Source organism: Triticum aestivum, chromosome 5A (genome assembly GCF_018294505.1).
Source record: "Triticum aestivum cultivar Chinese Spring chromosome 5A, IWGSC CS RefSeq v2.1, whole genome shotgun sequence".
In the NCBI taxonomy this organism is placed as follows: domain Eukaryota; kingdom Viridiplantae; phylum Streptophyta; class Magnoliopsida; order Poales; family Poaceae; genus Triticum; species Triticum aestivum.
The window spans coordinates 219,921,181-219,927,979 of NC_057806.1; positions in this window are offsets into that span (position 1 = coordinate 219,921,181).

Here is a 6,799-nt window from a genome sequence, read left to right on the forward strand (position 1 = left end):
CGCATCTAACCTTAGAGGCTGCCTCTAACAATGTAACAATCCATTTGGTCCCACTTGTCAGCCTTTGGAAGCATAAGAAAGTAGGAGTACAAGAGAAATAGTATTGATTTGACAAATGTGTTGCTAATCAATACTTTTTAAATTTCTGCTCGGGCCCACCTCAGAGGCTGGTTAGAGTCTCTATACATTGTGGTTTTTTCATTTGATAAGAGGCAAACCATGTGGGGCCTATGAGGGATTCGTGGATTTGGGGGTCCTGGGTGTCCGGACTATTTGATATGGGCCAAATTGATGGGCCATGGAGATACAAGAAGACGAGTTTACCCTGTGTTCGGGCAGGACTCCTATATGTGTGGATGGCAAGATTGGTGTCCGGATACGTTATTTCCTTCCCCCACAAACCGACTCTGTATAACCCTAGGCCCCTCTAGTGTGTATGTAAACTGGAGGGTTTAGTTCGTAGAGGCCATCAGAATTCTCATAGGCTAGACAACTAGGGTTTAGCCATTACGGTCTCGAGGTAGGTCAACTATTTTAACCCCTATACTCATTGAATATAATCAAGTAGGATGTAGGGTTTTACCTCCTTTGAGTGGGCCTGAACCTGGGTAAACATCGCGTCCTTATCGTCCCTTGTTACTATCGATCCTCATACACACAGTTCGGGACCGCCTACCCGAGATCTTCCCATTTTGACACCAACATTAGTGCTTTCATTGAGAGTTCCACTGTGTCACCGACAAAAGGATCAATGGCTCGACTTATCATCGGTGATGATACTGTTTCCGGGAAAACTTATCTCACTGGTCAACTCTTTTTGTTTCGCAGCTTTGCTCTGCGTGCCAATTCAACTGGTCACCTTGAGCAGATCAACAGCTACGCCCCTGGTCACCAGATCAAGTTTGGAAGCTTGAATTACATTGCTGATATCCAAGGATATTTGGTCTTTGAGGGGTTCTCGACATCAGCCGCTGCTCCTCATCCACATGAAGGAAGCCCGTTGGATCAACCATCAAATTCCACTCAAGGATCGACTTGCCTGCCTGCTCTGGCCTTAGATCCGAGGCGGACCGCTCTGTCTGAAGACGGGAGGATAAACCCTATCGAACGCTCTCCCATTACGGAGCTCCCTGTCGGAGACCCAAAGGCGACCATGCCATCAGCAGACCAGGAGTCAAACTTAACTTTTCCTGTCATCGGGAAGCCGGACTCGCCTCTGGACGTCAACTCCGAACTCTCGAGGTCTGTGTCCATCAGGCTTGGTCAAGTGGTTATGACCGAACCTAGCTCCACAGATCCTCATACGCCCGTCTAGCTTTCGCTCTTAAACAAGACACTGGACATAATGCGATCTCTGGCCATCATGGAAGTATCACCTCTGACCTACACTCATCCTAAACTGGGGGCTGAGAGCAGGGAATTTTATGTCCCACCCACCACCATGCTACACTACGCATCCGAAGACATCGATGGTATGCATGATGATGCCAGAGCCGAACCATGCCAAAACCCACCAATCACTGGGCGTTGGACGGCCAATTCTACTTACGATGTGTACAGGGTGGATATGCCCAAGAAGAAGGACGATAATGGCACTCAAGATCCGATTGAGGACAAGCCCGTTGATGCACCGCCAAAACGCCTACGTCGGCGGCGCCACTCACAATCGCGTTGGGAAAAGGAAAGCAATACCGGCAGCAGAGAAATAACACTCCGGATGAGAGGGAAGAGGGACAAGTCAACCCCGATGAACACGTCGATAATGAGGATTTGGAAGATAGTAACTATCTACCAGCCTCCGAGGAGGATGTTAGCCTCAGTAACAAAGATTTCACCGTGCCAGACGAACCCCTCAAACAAGTACTCTTCAAGCGACAGGTCATCGCCACTGCGAAGATCCTGAAAAATAAACAACAATAGCTTCAAGCCGAACAGGACACACTCAACGACAGTTGGACCAAGGTGCTAGCTGCCGAAGAATATGGCCTCAAACGCCCGACAAAGAGCTACCCAAAACGCAGGCTACTACCACAATTCAATGATGAGGAACTTGAGCCAATACCATCAAAATACAGTCATGCTGATCAAACAGACTGACCACCACATGGACGAGACAAAGGGGCTAATTATGCCGAACACCAGCCCGCGCCACCTTGCCATAGAGGCAAAGAGGCAACGGCTCCGGGCTACACGTATGACTTACGTCAGGACTTGGACAATAGAGCCATCCAGACGAGATCAATACACGGATCAAGGGGACGTGCTCCAACATGATACGATGGCCATCACGCTTGGTGTGACAAGCATAACCAAGTTCGGGCCGAGAATCGAACACAGATGTCATCCGAACTCCATCATGATGTTGCCTGATATAGATGCGCCACACACCCCATGTGCTTTACTGATGAGGTAATGCAGCACCAGTTTCTCGAAGAGTTCATACCCATAAACATCGTGGCATATGCACTACTGGAATCAGGATCTTGGCCGTCAGCCAGCTCTTTGTCGTCAGCTAGCTAATGGAAAAGACGGTCTTTGCCATCAGATTGACGAAAACCAACGACAAAGAACATGTTTGCCGTTAGCCTGCTCTTTGCCGTCCACTAGATGACGGATTACAAGCTTTGCCTTCAGCTAGCCGACGGCAAAGAGAGTGGGTGTCCTACTAACGAGAAGAACATAACGGCCACTTTCATTATCGTTTGGTAGCTGATGGCAAACGTTTTTGCTGTCCGGTAGCGGATGGCAAAGAAAGTGGCCCACCTAACGGCTGTTCCCCCCAGCCCCACCCCACTACCTAGGCTCTTTGTCGTCTACTAGCAGATGGCAAAGAGATATGACCTATCAAAGAAGGTCAGCGCCCGCGCCATCATCGTTATCTCCCCTCTATCTCTCTCCCCTCACCGCGCCGTTCCCGTGCCCGAGCCGCCCCCGCCGCTGACCCCCACCGCTCCCCCACCGCCCTGCCGCCGCCGACCCCCACCGCACCCGACCCCGAGGCCGCCCGCCGCACCGGCGCCCCGCCTCCGCTCCGCCCCCGACGCCCAGCGTCTCTCCGTCCAGCCGCCCCCCGCCACCCGTCGCCGCTCCGCCCCCTGGTGAGATTCTGCCCTTTATTCTTTTTATTTTTTTCTTGCTTTTTTAGTTGTTTTAGTTGCTTTAGGTTAGTTGATTTTGGTTAGTTGATTTACGTTAGTTGATTTAGTTGCTTTAGGTTGGTAGATTTAGTTGCTTTAGGTTAGTTGATTTAGTTGCTTTAGGTTAGTTGATTTAGTTGCTTTACGTTAGTAGATTTAGTTGCTTTGGTTTAGTTGATTTAGGTTAGTTGATTTAGTTGCTTTATGTTAGTAGATTTAGTTGCTTTAATTAGGTTACTAGATTTAGTTGCTTTAATTATGTTAGTAGATTGTATATTGTAGGTTAGCTTTTTTTGGTTAGTAGATTCTAGGTTAGATTTTATGTTAGTTGTTTATATTAAGAAGAAAAGAAGAAAAAGTAGAAGAGAAGAGGAAAAAGGAAAATAAGGAATATGAAGAAGATAAAGAAGACAAGAGGAAGAAGGAAAAGAAGGAAGAAGAAGAAAAATAAAGATCGAGGGGGAAAGGAGTTTATTTTATGTTAATTTAGTTTAGTTTAGGTAACTAGGTTAGTTTCTAGGTTAGATAGGTTAGGTTAGTTACCTTTAGACTAGGTTTGGTTAGTTTCTAGGTTAGTTAGGTTAGGTTAGTTATCTTTAGAATAAGTAGAAGGTGTTAGTTTGGTTAGTTTGATTTTTTAGGTTAGATAGGTTAGTTATCTTTAGACTTGGTTAGTTAGGTTAGTTTCTAGGTTAGCTTATAGGTTAGTTAGGTAAGTAGTTTGAGGGGTTTTCGTGATGTCATTATGTTCTCCAAGAGATGATACTTGGCAAGATAACCAAATATGGCATTGTCATACATGCTAGAATTTTCTTGGAATTTATAGAGAATACTTCCTATGTAAATATTCCAAAAGCTTGAAATATGAGAAAAGGGGTTTTGGTGTTGTTTTCACCCACCAATTTTTTTACTATGTTTATGTTGTACTAATTTAGTTTACTCTTTGTCATTGCAGGTGTTGACAGATGGTGGCCGTGGGTTGAGAGCGCTCCCAGCCTCGTTCTTCCTCGCCGCGTGCTGGGAGGGGTGGCTATATTCCACCCCAGCAACTTTGTAGAGTGCTCGTAGACAACATGTTGACACCGGCGGGCCCTTCTTCTTCGGCCGAGAGAGGTTGGGGGAACACGAAGAGGGGATCTAGAGGTGGACATGGCGGCGGGAGAGGTAGGAAGGCTGTTGTGCCTTCCTCGCCGCCACCCGAAGCTGATTCTCTGGACAACCGGAGTGCTCCGTGTCAGGTGGAGCTGTCAGACTTGGACCCGTCTCGGACTCCGGTCTATGAGCCTCAGGCTGACGAGCCTCGTGTCGCCGAGCCTTCGTCCCAGTAGCCTCGGGCCCTAGAGTCTTTGTCCCACGAGACTCCAGTCCCAGAGTCTTCGTCCCAGGTGACTCCGGGGACTAGTGGCCATGTTGTTGGCGAGGAGACCTGGTCTGACCATAGTTTTAGCGATGGCGAGCTGGTTGAGCTGGGCAAGAGGTCTACCAGCGTGGTTGTACGAACCTCCCGGCCGTGCCGGTGACCCGCGATCAGAGGTAGTTGATTCAGCCTAACAGGGAGAAGTAAGTGCATTTACTCTGTTTTAACCTTTGTCCTTCATGTTTCTTCAAATTAATATCTAATATATTGGCCTTGTCATACTGCATGGGTTGGATACACCCCAATGGTGTCCACAGGCCCAACTGGGTCCTTTTTACTCTAGTCCGACACCACTTCCGAGGGTGGGTCATGTTGCCGGTGAGGGTCAGGATCCACACCTAGCAATGAGCTGGGAGCTGTACGTGGCTGCACCGGCCCCGCCAGTGGAGAGGGTCGACGGTGTCGTGTGCGAGACGGTGGCCAACATTGTGAGGCGGTGGTTTTGGGTAATTTCTACTTTACATAAATAAAAATCAACGTTACCTAGTGATTGTACTAATCAGTGTTGTCTTGTTCGATTGCAGACCTTCTACAGGGTTGCTGAGGAACACGAGGCGGAGGCGGCTAGGGTTCTCAAAGCCGAGTGCAAGTGCCTACTTCAGAACTTACAACACGAGGCTAGGGTGTAGGTTGTTCGAGACTACTACGCCTCGACTAACATTAGGAGGGCTAATAAGAAGTGCCACCTCAAGTATCTGAGTAAGGAGAAGTACATGAAGGTAATTAACTATTCTTAAGGCCTTGTACTTAGTTTCATTGATTTCATTTGTAGGCGTAGCGCTGAAATTTCTCTTTGCCAAACTTAGGTGCCCCTGCAATAGCGTGCGGATTTGATGGACTGTTGGGAGGCGTTGGTGGATGAGTGGTGCTCTCCCCAATGGCTAGCCGAACACAACAAGGCCAGGGATAAGCATTCCCAAATGCGAGGTGTGCCACACCATCAAGGGAGCTCCAACCTATTTGAGTACGGGGATCACCTGGTATGTGGTTTCAGCCCTTAACAATTCATGCAATTTCATTCTTCATGCTCGCTTCAGCCCTTAACTAATATGTTGTTCCTCTCTTTTAGGCAATACACAACAAGAAGGAAGTGCCACCGCTGTATGACCTCTATGCCACGGCCCATATGGCCGCGTTCAAGAAGGCCAAGGCATTCTCTAAGGATGACCTTGATCATCCAGAGAGCTTCACCAACATCTCCTCCCACAACAAGCTTGTGAGGTACAGAGATTGAGGGAAGGAGACGAAGGGGGATGACTTCAACGCGAACCAGAGTCATTTTGATATAGAGCTCGTGATGCTATCTGGTGATGGGAGGAAACATGGCTCGGTACCCATTGGGGATGGACTCATATGTTGTCCTAGCAGTCTCCCGGAGATCAAGAAGCGCCACACAAGGTCTCTTCTTGACATACCGCCTCGACCATGGCCAATGGACCTCGCCATCGAGGCTAGGGCCCAGGAGCTTCTGGTGGAGGCAAACAGGCAGGCCAAGGAGAGGGAGACCGAGTTGGAGCAGAGGACGGCTAGGATGCTGGAGGAGGAGAGGAACTGAAACGACGCGTCTCACCGGGCCCTATACGTGCTCCTTGTGGTAAGTTTCTCCTACATATTAGCCAAATCATGCATGTAATGTTCGTTTCATTACTAACTAATATGACTGACTTGTGAAATCAAAATGTGCAGTCTGTGTGCGAGAAAAATGGCCAGACCCCTCCACCGATGCCTTAGATTCGTATAGAGGACACGATGAGTTTCATTTGAATGGTTATTAGTTACTAGTATTCACATTTCCGTTGCATCATGCTAATGAGACTGTCGGTGTTCCGGCAACGGGGGTCCCCAGATTTGCCTGCCTGCGGCCCGTGGCGTGGCTAAGCCAGCAGGTTGTACGACCCATCTTCATCAACAAGGCATCCAAGACCCTCGCGAGGGGCCAAGCCTCGTGAGGCGGACAACACGATACCTCCTCTGGAGTGGCCTAGTCGGGCAGGCTCACGAGGAGCGGAGATATCAAGGCAAGGCAAACCTCACAAGGCTCTCGTGACGTGAGCCGTGACAATCGACACCAGGCGGGCGCTAGGCGGGCGCCAGCGCGCGCAGCATCCTTCTTTGCTCTTTGGTGCTAAGGAGGCTAGCGCGGGCTAGGAGTACCGAGGCATCAGGCAAAGGTTGCCATATCGGTGCAACAAGACCAAGAACAGAAGGACGGCAAGATGGAGGTCATTCTGGAGCCCAAGACGAC